Source organism: Lissotriton helveticus, chromosome 2_1 (genome assembly GCF_964261635.1).
Source record: "Lissotriton helveticus chromosome 2_1, aLisHel1.1, whole genome shotgun sequence".
Classification (NCBI taxonomy): domain Eukaryota; kingdom Metazoa; phylum Chordata; class Amphibia; order Caudata; family Salamandridae; genus Lissotriton; species Lissotriton helveticus.
Genome location: NC_136059.1, coordinates 1445587484 through 1445600604, shown reverse-complemented (window position 1 = coordinate 1445600604; position 13121 = coordinate 1445587484). Strand labels below are relative to the sequence as shown.

Below are 13121 nucleotides of genomic sequence, written 5' to 3'. Positions count from 1 at the left end.
TAGGCGGACAAACCATTTGTGATTGATCACTTGTATTTTTATGAAAAAGTTTTTTTGAAACGTTTTTTTGGCATCAAGGGATGCACACCACATTCACAGAAGTACACAAATGCATTGAAACCAAAAACAATACATAAAATTACAATGTACACATATAACAATTGTGATTACAAAAAACAACTGTGCTATGCCTCAAAATATAACGTTGTGCTGAGGCACCAATCCTGAATACAAAATGAACAAGTGGACAGAAAAATAAAATACTAGCCTACTTGTTTCCACCACCACTAGATACGTATTAATTTTGACATGTGGTACAACGGAATAGGAACACACAAAACTAAGCGGAAGTGTAGAATTTGTGCGAATTATGTTCCTATTGTGCCCTGGTATTTGCAGTATCTGGGTGGAGTAGGACGCCGACGCGTTTCGAACCCATTGAATAAGTTGAGGGTTCTCCTCAGGACAAGGATTGGGGGGTCGTTGTTGCTGTGAATTTAAAAAGATTGGTATCAATACGATGTTGACTACCACCTCACTGAAACTGAAGCACTGTACATAAACATATGAGTACCTTGTACTGGAATGTCAGGATACTCCCTGTGGGTATTCCCTGTGGGTAAGATGATATAAACCCTAATTAGTCACTTTGCCATATACAACACGTGGGCCTCCAAATGATCAAGGGAAGGAAGACACGTACCTTGATGGGTACAACACTAAAAAGTGTATGGGGTGCCGATGTGCATAAAATCAAAGATTACGAGGATTATGCCTGGGAAGATAAACAACACTATGTATTAGTAACCAAACTCCAAGCGCCCTGGTTTGGTTTCGCACATGTAGCTAACACTGCCACAAAGATAAAAGGGGCTCCTACCTTGTTGGGTAGACGTTCGTGACTGTGCACGAACTCGAGCGGCAGCCGCCGCTGCAGTTCAGAAACTGTGGGGACAAAGGGAAGCGGTGATCAGTAAAGGGCCGGGAAGGCTTTCACTGGCTCTCTATTAGAAACACCGAGATAGAGCGGGACTTACATTTTTGACGATTCAATCGGTCTGCACGTCGGACACACAAGCTGCAAGGAACTGGCAACGCGAGTGAGTTGGGGGCGTGTCCCGATCTTTTAAACGCGTAATGCATTAGCAAAGGTCCGATGGGACATGTAGTCCGCTGTAACGCAAGTGAGTAGAGGGCGTGTCCCAATGTTTTAACGCGTAAGGCGTTAGTGATGGTCTGGTTAAACATGTGGTCCGCTGTAACCCTGACACCCACGAGTGCAATTGTGAAGCTAAGAAGGACATGATTCTAAAAGAGGGCAGCTGGAGCATTGTGTGTGGACTAAATTGTCACTCCAAGGAGTCATGTATTTATGGCAATCCGACCCTTACATGATCATAATAGGGGAGGCGGGGGTGACGGGTACATCAATACGTTTAGGAGTGAGGATATTTATAGACACATGAGCGACAAGCAGCAAAAGCAGACAACGGCTGCAGGCAGGCTATCTAGAGATTACTCAGTTCATTAAGATCATTCAGTCCCACCATAGCAGTGTTGAATCTCAAGATGAGGTAGGCCTCTTTCTGAGCAAGGCGGACATCGGGGTCCCCTCCAGCTCCCGGAGTATTCTTGATGTTTGCTAGGATAGTCCACTTCAGGTCATTGGATGAGTGTTCTTTTCGCAGAAAGTGGGATACCAGGGGCGCAGTTAAAACTTTATTGTTTATCCTAGATCTGTGCTGGATGATGCGTTGGCGCACCTCCTGGGTTGTTTTGCCAATGTAGACCTTTCCACAGGGGCACATTATAGCATATACTGCGTACTTGGTCTTGCAGTTCGTGAAATTATTATGGCGCCAGAATTTTTGACCGTCCGTGAAGAGGGTTCCTTCTGTCGTCAGGTTGCACACTGAGCAAGTGCCACATTTGCGGTGACCCATGACCGGGCCCATGTTGAAGAGGGTACCTTGTGATTCTTTTTTTGTGACACCTCTTGTGGAAAGAATCACAAGGTACCCTCTTCAACATGGGCCCGGTCATGGGTCATGGGTCACCGCAAATGTGGCACTTGCTCAGTGTGCAACCTGACGACAGAAGGAACCCTCTTCACGGACGGTCAAAAATTCTGGCGCCATAATAATTTCACGAACTGCAAGACCAAGTACGCAGTATATGCTATAATGTGCCCCTGTGGAAAGGTCTACATTGGCAAAACAACCCAGGAGGTGCGCCAACGCATCATCCAGCACAGATCTAGGATAAACAATAAAGTTTTAACTGCGCCCCTGGTATCCCACTTTCTGCGAAAAGAACACTCATCCAATGACCTGAAGTGGACTATCCTAGCAAACATCAAGAATACTCCGGGAGCTGGAGGGGACCCCGATGTCCGCCTTGCTCAGAAAGAGGCCTACCTCATCTTGAGATTCAACACTGCTATGGTGGGACTGAATGATCTTAATGAACTGAGTAATCTCTAGATAGCCTGCCTGCAGCCGTTGTCTGCTTTTGCTGCTTGTCGCTCATGTGTCTATAAATATCCTCACTCCTAAACGTATTGATGTACCCGTCACCCCCGCCTCCCCTATTATGATCATATAAGGGTCGGATTGCCATAAATACATGACTCCTTGGAGTGACAATTTAGTCCACACACAATGCTCCAGCTGCCCTCTTTTAGAATCATGTCCTTCTTAGCTTCACAATTGCACTCGTGGGTGTCAGGGTTACAGCGGACCACATGTTTAACCAGACCATCACTAACGCCTTACGCGTTAAAACATTGGGACACGCCCTCTACTCACTTGCGTTACAGCGGACTACATGTCCCATCGGACCTTTGCTAATGCATTACGCGTTTAAAAGATCGGGACACGCCCCCAACTCACTCGCGTTGCCAGTTCCTTGCAGCTTGTGTGTCCGACGTGCAGACCGATTGAATCGTCAAAAATGTAAGTCCCGCTCTATCTCGGTGTTTCTAATAGAGAGCCAGTGAAAGCCTTCCCGGCCCTTTACTGATCACCGCTTCCCTTTGTCCCCACAGTTTCTGAACTGCAGCGGCGGCTGCCGCTCGAGTTCGTGCACAGTCACGAACGTCTACCCAACAAGGTAGGAGCCCCTTTTATCTTTGTGGCAGTGTTAGCTACATGTGCGAAACCAAACCAGGGCGCTTGGAGTTTGGTTACTAATACATAGTGTTGTTTATCTTCCCAGGCATAATCCTCGTAATCTTTGATTTTATGCACATCGGCACCCCATACACTTTTTAGTGTTGTACCCATCAAGGTACGTGTCTTCCTTCCCTTGATCATTTGGAGGCCCACGTGTTGTATATGGCAAAGTGACTAATTAGGGTTTATATCATCTTACCCACAGGGAATACCCACAGGGAGTATCCTGACATTCCAGTACAAGGTACTCATATGTTTATGTACAGTGCTTCAGTTTCAGTGAGGTGGTAGTCAACATCGTATTGATACCAATCTTTTTAAATTCACAGCAACAACGACCCCCCAATCCTTGTCCTGAGGAGAACCCTCAACTTATTCAATGGGTTCGAAACGCGTCGGCGTCCTACTCCACCCAGATACTGCAAATACCAGGGCACAATAGGAACATAATTCGCACAAATTCTACACTTCCGCTTAGTTTTGGGTGTTCCTATTCCGTTGTACCACATGTCAAAATTAATACGTATCTAGTGGTGGTGGAAACAAGTAGGCTAGTATTTTATTTTTCTGTCCACTTGTTCATTTTGTATTCAGGATTGGTGCCTCAGCACAACGTTATATTTTGAGGCATAGCACAGTTGTTTTTTGTAATCACAATTGTTATATGTGTACATTGTAATTTTATGTATTGTTTTTGGTTTCAATGCATTTGTGTACTTCTGTGAATGTGGTGTGCATCCCTTGATGCCAAAAAACGTTTCAAAAAAACTTTTTCATAAAAATACAAGTGATCAATCACAAATGGTTTGTCCGCCTAGCAATTAATTATACTAGGTGTGCATTTGTTTGTATTCATTCAGACTGTCCGGCACTTTCTTTTGTTTGGTTTATAAGAGTGGTCCAAGCCGGTCAGAGACAGGACCCAGCCTTTCCCTCTTCCCTGCTGTTCTAAAAGCGGCGGCACAAATGCTCTTCTGAGATGTGCTGTGGATGCGCGCTCCTCACGCAGGACTTCGTGCTCGGGGGATCAGACGTGCTGGCGCGGGCACGCACGTTCCTGGGAACACTGGACAGAACACTACCTATTGAAGTGTGTTAGCCCCTCCCATTCCTCCCTGCCCATGAAGACCCATCGGAATTCACATCAATGCAGATAAGTGTTCAGAATGCAGATGGGCCTTACCTCCTGTGTTTGTAGCTGTCTAGAGGGAATGCACAAAGTGTAGCTGTCACCCAGCTCAGACATGTATTGACTGTAAGGCACAAAAGATCTAAGAGCACAGAAATGGCCACTTTCTAAAAGTGGCATTTCTAAAACATTAATGTTAAATCTAACCTCACCAGTAAAGAGGTTTTATCAAGACCATTCCAAACATATGAAACATGAAAAAGCTTCTCCTCTCTGATCAGGAATTACAGCTTAAAGGTGTATTAAGGAATTTCCCATGCTAGCCTATCAGAGGAGCAGGCTTCACAGTAGTGAAAAATTAAATAAGCTGTTTGTTAGTAACAGGACATGTAAATCATAAAAGTACGTACCCTACATTCGATTTACATTGCACCCTGACCTTTTGGTTACCTAAGGCATTCCCTAGGAGAGACTTAGATGTAATAAAAGTAGAATATAAGGCTTGGCAAGTAATTTTAAGGGGCAGTCAAAGTAGCAGTAAACTGCACATACAGGCCCTGCAGTGGCAGGCCTGATACAGGTTTGAAAGACTACTAGTGTGGGTGGCACAATCAGTGCTACAGACCAAGTAGTAGCATTTAATTCACAGGCCCTAGGTACATGGTATACCACTTTACAGGGGACTAACAGGTAAATTAGATATACAAAAAAGGTGTAAGCCAATCATAACATATTTGACGGAGAGAGCACAAGCACTTTAGCACTGGTTAGCAGTAGGCTGCAGAGGGTGGAAGAAAAATGTGTATGAAGTAACAACAGACCAATAGGTGAACTGAGCTGGCTGATAGCCCTGTTAAGTAAGTATATTATTCATATTGTGTTATTAAAAAAAGGTCTATGCTTACTCCAGACCTAATAATTGTAATAAAATCAAAAGTTCATGGCTAATGCCATACCTAAAAACTGAGACAGCACACACCGAACTAATCTAAAATGACCCCTGAACTCCCTGTTCCAGACCAACCCATTACATCTGAGGTGAACAGGGTGTAGAGTGACTTGAATATTCTCTATCGCATTGATCAGTTCGTGCAAACAAGCTTTGTATATATAAATATATGTATATTTGGTATATTCAGAACACTGGCTACTATGATATAACTAAACCGCGGTCTCTTACTAAACTTTTAAGTAGTCTGCCAATTTACATTTCGTTAATAGTCTCCTGTCCATATGTTTTTAGGTCTCGCCTGTCATGCGCATGCGCATTGAGCGGAGTGAGACTATAGGGGCTTAAACAGAGTTTAACTAGACTGGCGATTTGATGCAGTGCATGTGCGCTTTTAGCTCAATGCGCAAGCGCAATGACTCAAAATGCGCGTGCACAGCATCAAATTGCCAGCCATCTGTTGCCCAGCTTGGTGCCGCCAGCAGCTCTTCCCGCTCCACCCCCTGCTGCATCAAAGGCTTTCACGGCCGGCCGGCCGTGTTTGCCAAGCTTGTTTTCCCTGTGGTTCTCATCTTCATCTCCCCCTTTCTCCTCCCCCCTAATTATTCACCCCTGCTGTTGTTCAGACCCGCCACAGCAATGCTGCCCTCCATCACTGCCGGCCGTCAAGCATTTTCTGCATGCAGTCAGAGCTTGTTTAAACCATCGGCCATGCACCTTTCGTTATGCCTTATTTGCCCTATTTTTAATTAATTAGTATTCGTTCATGTAAAGTAGCCCGATGCGCATTCACGGCCGGCCGGCCGTGCTTGCCCAGCTTGTTTTCCCTGTTCTCATCTTCATCTCCCCCTTTCTCCTCCCCCCTAATTATTCACCCCTGCTGTTGTTCAGACCCGCCACAGCAATGCTGCCCTCCATCGCCGCCGGCCGTCAAGCATTTTCTGCCTGCAGTCAGGGCTTGTTTAAACCATCGGCCACGCACCTATCTTTATGTCTTATTTGCCCTATTTTTAATTAATTAGTATTCGTTTATGTAAAGTAGCCCGATGCGCATCCTCTTTAACAATAGTGGCCCAGCTCAACTTCTTTTAGCATTTTCTGCTCGCCGTCGCCACTGCTCGTCAGTACTTGTTTAATGCTACCACTTTTTGTGTTCTACGACAATTGTTGGCATGGAAGTTATTTAATGTCAACGCGAGTGTGCTTGAAAGCAGCTGCTGCCTGTTCACTTCTGAACTGCTTGTCTTTCAGCTGGTTTAAATTGAGTGGCACGCGTCATTGCTCCTGGTTAATCTCTCTACTGCCTCTGTAGTCGCCACAATCTGCCTCACTTCCACTTCTGTATCTCCTCTGTGCCGCTCAATGCCATGGCTCTCCCTCTGCCTCTCTCACTCCTCACCCCAGCCTCCACTCCTCTCTCCCCTTTCCATGTCCTCTTTCCTTCCCCTCCCGCTCCTTTTTTTTCCCCCTGTTCTCATCTTCATCTCCCCCATGGTTACTCCTTTCCCAGGTCTATCTCCATTGCTCTGCCTTCCACCTCTCATGCCTCTCTCCCCAACTCATCTTCTCCCTTTCTATACTCAACTCTCTCCCTTTCTATACTCTCAGACTCCCTCTCCTGCTTCTCTCTCTTGCTTCGCTCTTGGGCTCCCTGTCCGTACTTCTCGCCCCTGATACACTCTGTCTCCCTCTCCATGCTTCTGTCCCCTGCCGCACTCTCAGGCTCCCTGTCCGTGCATCTCACCCTTGCTTCACTCTTGGGCTCCCTCTCCGTGCTTCTCTTCCTTGCTGCACTCTCTGCTCCCTCTCTGTGCTTCTCTCCCCTGCTGCACTCTCGTGCTCTCTAGAGATGTGGCCTAACGACCAGAGCTGCCATCTAAGTCACGTCAATACAAAACATGTTGCATTCCAAATGCTATAGGTGTCACATTCGCGAAAGTTATAACTATTGGCATTGTAAATGACAAAGCTATCAATTTAGCTATTTTAAAAACCAACACATAAATAAAATATTTGTCATTTACAAGACCAATAGCTCCAACTTTTCTAATGCGAGACCTATTGCATTTCCAATGCTTGTTAATTGTATTGACAGACGGATCCTATGTCCCTGGCTAACTCTGCGATGTTGGCAAGATCTGTAAAAATCACCGCTATGCCTTTGTGGTTATCCTACATTTCAATGTGCTAACAAAAGAGACGGGTAAATTCTTATCACCGAGCGGCCGGTTTCTCATATATAATCTTAGAGCTGTCCTCGAAAAATCGTTTTTAATGTTGATTTTTACCCATTCCACATTATTTGTTGGTTTTTGTCTACTTGCTCTAAATTGCATTTGTTGTGTTGGTATCTTAGTTGGAGAATGTTGATTTTGACCCATTCCACATTATTTGTTTGTTTTTGCCCACTTGTTCTAAAATACATTGTTTGTGTTGGTATCTTAGTTGGAGAAAAATGACTGTCTCCGGGAATTTGATTTCTTGAGTTTCTGTGTGCCGTTCTATTTTAAAATCTCTGTCAAACGTGATTGCTCGGAATTCCTCACAATTGCATGCGCCACAACTGACAGCTCAACTGCGTCATGTTTGTGAAAGTCTGTAATAGTGCTCCAGTCCACCACAAACTGGCAATCAGAAGTAATTGCAGGGTGCGTGTTGACAAATCGGTAACACAGCGTGACCTCAAGCAGAAACACACGAGCACACCAACCCAGCTGAATGTATTAGAGGCGTGGAAATCCTAGCATAGACCCACCTCGTTTCCACCTACGAGATGGAATGAGGAAGTACTCTTTCAGTTTCTTTTTTTTTTCTTTTCCCAATTGCTTTCGAGCAGGGATCTTTGAAGGAGAAAACCCGGGTACATGAAGCAGGAAACACGGAAGTTTCAACGTGGTACGTCTGGGAAAGTCAGCATGTTCTTAATTTTAATTATTTTATTGGGAGCTTGGGTACTCGCGGTGAGATAAATCATAGACGCCTCTTAATCCGTATAGGTCTTTAAGAACATATTTTTTTAGAAGGAGCATGTTGACAAATCGTTAACAGAGCAGCTTTACACCGATACCCACTGTATTTATGACAAACACCGTACTTGTGGCAAAACAGGCATTATTTGACAGTTTTTTCTGAAACAAAACGATCTGGGAAATGCTAGAAAAGACCTTTGAGTTGTTCTCCTTACGTTACCAAAATAAATGCCGAAACAGGGTCCGTACGTATTTGCTCCATGCAAGATACATACCCAGGATTCATTGATGATTTTACTCCAACTACGTTGATGTGTCAACAAAATGATATTCCTCATGGTAGGATATTTACCATAGCTGCTAAGTTTCCAGTTTGCATATGTGTGTTATTTCCAAGTTTGCGGAGAAGTTATGTGTGAGATTTCATGTACAGGTGTAACACCTTGAGTGACATTTTATCATTAACCAAACAAGGCAATTGATCCTTATAAAGAGATTATTTTCAGGAATTACACCATTTTTAATTATGATGATGTCTAAAAGGGGGGTACAGTTGATGAGTATATTGCCATATCGAATGCTGATCCTGTGGGCCATAGACTATCCATAAGGAAAGGGGCGAGGCTTTCCTGCTGCATCTATTATGCCTTTGACGAATCAGACACAGTAGGAGAGCAGGAACAGAGGAGTAGAGCCCAGCAGCTTAATTTCTGTCACCAGAGCATGAACAAATAGACTGACACACAGAATACCAGTGATATTGTCTCCATCCTGTGCAGGGAATGAGGGGGATCGTGAGTTCCCGTGGCGTGCTTGTCATTTTGCACAGACGGGAACTGCTAAGTTTTAACTAGCACAGCTCGTTGTTTTTAATGTGACCAGAATCTCTTTTTAATATATGTGGGATTTGTTAATGTGGTGAATTTGGAATTTGCGCACTTTTACCTAAACTAATTTGTGGGGATATTGTACCTAGAGCGCTAACGCGGTGTCAAGACCATTATCCTGACCCGCCCGAAGATTAGCGCTCTAGTGTCTAGTGTTTCAGGGTGGTTCCTGACTTTTGGCTTCCCCCCCCTACACTTCCTGTTTTCTACTTAACCCTCTATGTGGTGACCGTGCAGTGGGCGCCCCGGTGGCGCGCCGAAGGCAAGCACGTCTGCGCCCGTCCGCGCCAAGATCGCGACAGGTGCAGGAATTGCTGTCCAAAATCGCCCCCTGACTGTTTATACAGCCGATAACCTTAGAAAGCTTGGCCAGCAAAAGAAGTGTCCCGGCCAAATACATATGGAACACGTTTGGGGCCCATTTTCCTGTAGATTATGTTCCTGGACTACGCTCGCGTCTCCGCCAGAGACTCCATCTCAGGTTTACACCACTCCTTGCGGTCAGTCCACCCTCAAAGGAGGACTCATAAATGCTCGATCTCTGGGTAGTCATAGTGAGGACATTAGGGAATTGATTTGTGTACACAATCTCGATTTCCTTTTTGTAACTGAGACTTGGCTAAATGAGGGGAGCAATCCTGACCTGTCCATTGCTATACCACCTGATTATAATATTTTCAGGACGTACAGACCGAAGGGTAGAGGAGGCGGTGTTGCTATAATTATTAGAAATGCCCTGAAGTGCCATACTTTCAGTCTTACTCATCTTAAATGTGCAGAAAGTATGGGCTTCTCTATCAGGATTAACGCCTCCTTGTCTTATACAGGAGGTCTAATATACCGTCCTCCAGGCAGTCCAACGGTTTTTCTTGACTCTTTGGGTGAAGCACTTGAACAGCCGCTCGTGAGTTACCCCTACTTTACACTCCTTGGAGATTTCAATTTACAACTAGAAGCCAAATCAAATCCACAGACTTCTAACTTCCTCCAGACACTCGAAATATTCGGTTTGTCCCAGTTACACGTCCCTAGCCTTTCCCGTTGATGTGATGCAAGATTCTAAAATGTTCCATACTTGGATGCAGCTTGCAACCAATAATTTTGCCCCACCTAAACTTCCTGCCAAAAACAAGGAGAAATCCAAAAAGATAAATGCCCCGTGGTATACGAAGGTTCTAGCAGAAGCTCACCTTCAGTGTAGAAAAGGCGAAATAAACTGGAGAAAGAATTATGACCCAATTGCAAAAAGCCTTTATATAAAATATAGGAATGCTTACTTTGCAAACATCAAAACCGCCAAAAGGGACTAGTACACAAAACTCATTCAGGATGCCCAGCAAAGACAGAAAACCGTCTTCTCTATAGTTAAATCATTTACCCACCCGATATTTTGAAACAAGAAATCCCTCCGTCTCAAAGCCTCTGCGACCAGATCGCCGATTACTTCGATGATAAAATAAAACGATTACAGGATGACTTTTTACCCATTGCGCACCCCATCAGAGCGAATACAAGTGGCTCCGTCCTCTTCCCGCCGCATACCATTGGCAGGTTCAAAACAGTTACCCTCGCACAAACCCATGAGGTCATTATGGCCTGTAAATCAGGCTCTCCCTCTGATGCCTGCCCCCCCTACATTCTTCACCAGATAGTTGAGGTTGTGAACCCCATAATAAATCAAATAGTGAACGAATCACTTAGTTCAGGGATAGTTCCTCCGGATTGGAAAAAACTATAGTCAAACCTCTGATAAAAAAGCAAAACAAAAGCTATTCAGATCTTTCCAATCTCCGTCCCATATCCCTGCTCCCAGTCCTTGGTAAAATTACTGAGTACATGGTCCATCAAGAGTTGTCGAACTTTGTGGAGACACACAATATTCTACACCCTCATCAATCCGGTTTCCGTCCAAAACACTCTACGGAAACATCCCTTATGGAACTAACGGATACCATTAAAAAGGTCCAGGATGATGGGAAGAACGCCGTCCTGATTCTTCTTGATTTATTGGCGGCATTCGATACCATCTCCCACAAGATCCTCCTTCACAGGCTGAGACTAAGTGGAATAACAGACGGGGCCCTAAACTGGATAAGATCTTTCCTGTCATAGAGAACTCAAACCATCGCCTTAGGGTCTTTTCGCTCAAAGGAGAAAAGTGTCACCTCAGGAGTTCCGCAGGGTTCCATCTTGAGTCCCTTACTCTTTAATATTTATATGGTGCCCCTCATCTATTTAATTGAATCCTACGGGATAATGGTAACATCATATGCTGATGATACCCAATTGATTGTATCTCTGGACAAAAACGTCAAATTGGCTGAACAAAACTTCCGGAATTGCCTTACTGACGTTTTCCAATGGATGAATGACAATTGTCTTAAATGCAATTCTGGAAAAACAGAGATACTACCCATTGGGAAAAATGTCAACTTCAGCCCCAATGAATGGTGGCCCAGGGGAGCCTCCCCGCCTCCAAATGCGGTGGAAACGGCCAGGAATCTGGGCATTCTTTTTGATTCTTCGCTATCTTTTGATCATCAAGTGAGGAGTCTAGCAGGTAGTTGTTTTAATATCATCAAATCATTGAAAACATTTTTTTACTTCCTTCCTATTGAGTCAAGAAAGTCTGTGGCTGTGGCCCTTATACTTTCCCGCCTAGACTATTGTAATGGTTTAATGGCCGGAGTAAAAGAAAATGACATTACAAAAACTGCAAAGTGTCCAACATGCAGCGGCTCGCCTGGTACTGAAACTGCCCGGAAATTCTTCAGCCTCTGCGGCTCTTAGGAAGCTACACTGGCTCCCCCTACATAAAAGGATTTTTTTCAAAATCTTATTGACCGCCTTCAGAGCATTAAATAACATCGACCCTAAGTATCTTTCAAAAAGATACTCACGCTACTATCCCACCAGAGCTCTAAGATCAGCAGGCGGCACTTTAGCGAACATCCCCGTTTTTCATTACAAAACTAAAGGAGGAAAAACCCTCAGCGTCCTGGCTTCTAAGGCCTGGAATGGGATGCCGAAGGAGCTGAGGCTACTTGATCGAGAAGCTCATTTTCGTAACCAACTTAAAACCTGGCTTTTCAATCTGTCAGATGCTTATGTATTGGCTGCCATTTAGATCTCACTTCTGTTGAATCCCCCCCTCCATAGCGCCAGGGTGCTCCTTTCGGAGCGACAGTTCCACGCTCTACAAATTCCAAAATAACATTAACATTAACATTCAGCAGCTTTTACTCAGTCATTTCCAGGATCACGCCAGCCTTAGTCAAATAAGTGCTACATTTGTACCAGTATAATCTGCCGACACCAGAGCACATTTTGCTGTGCTTGCACTTGGCTTGGTTTGCGTTTGGAGAAGCAACCTTCAAGATGTGAGGTTGGGTTTCTTCTTTTCATATCGAGCTGGGTCCAGCAAAAATGCCTAAAGCGTCATCAGACCTTCTTTTGGTTTAGTTTGATCCTGGCTGTGATTTGTTTACAGCCAAACACCTTAATGTCAGTGGCAAGGAGAGCTTGACACTTCGTAGGTGCCTAAGATTTAAACTATGATTTGGAGGCAAATTTTAACTTTGTTGAACAGCTGTATGGAAGAGATATACCTGCACTGTAAGAATGTCAGCTGCAGCTGTAGGAGTAATTACACTAATAAATCTTTAGAAAGCAATTACTACTTTAAAAAAAAAAAAATTATAGAGCTATTCATCCCTATGCAGGACGACAGAATGCTTTACATCACACAGACATTATACAGATACACTGAATTATACAAGTGTGCAAGTGAATATACAGGAAATGTTACATAGTACAATATGAGTATAACATTTCGTCCAAATTGGTAGGCATTATATGTTGAGAGTGCTTTGCCTGGAGAAACACAAAGGCAAGATTTAAAAGTGACGCAATGGTAGGGATTGTCTGTACTAATAAGGCTTTATCGCTTCCCAAAAAGAACACTTTTTAGCAAACTTAGAATAATGATAGATTGATGAAAATAAACAATATGGT

The 13121-nt window shown here is 44.2% G+C and overlaps 1 protein-coding gene across 3 annotated transcripts in view; it reads left to right on the top strand.

Moving 5' to 3' along the window:
* The window catches only part of SH2D4A (SH2 domain containing 4A), a 764817-nt gene that overhangs the window by 90791 nt on the left and 660905 nt on the right, over window positions 1-13121 (top strand). The window contains exon 1 of one of the 3 annotated variants that reach the window (XM_078676363.1): window positions 7992-8146. The exons of 1 other annotated variant lie outside the window; for it this stretch is intronic. The gene's annotated coding sequence lies outside the window, so the exon portion shown is untranslated. Of the gene's footprint in view, window positions 1-7991; window positions 8147-13121 lie in introns of those variants that run through there. One more of the 3 variants, XM_078676364.1, reaches the window with a different exon arrangement.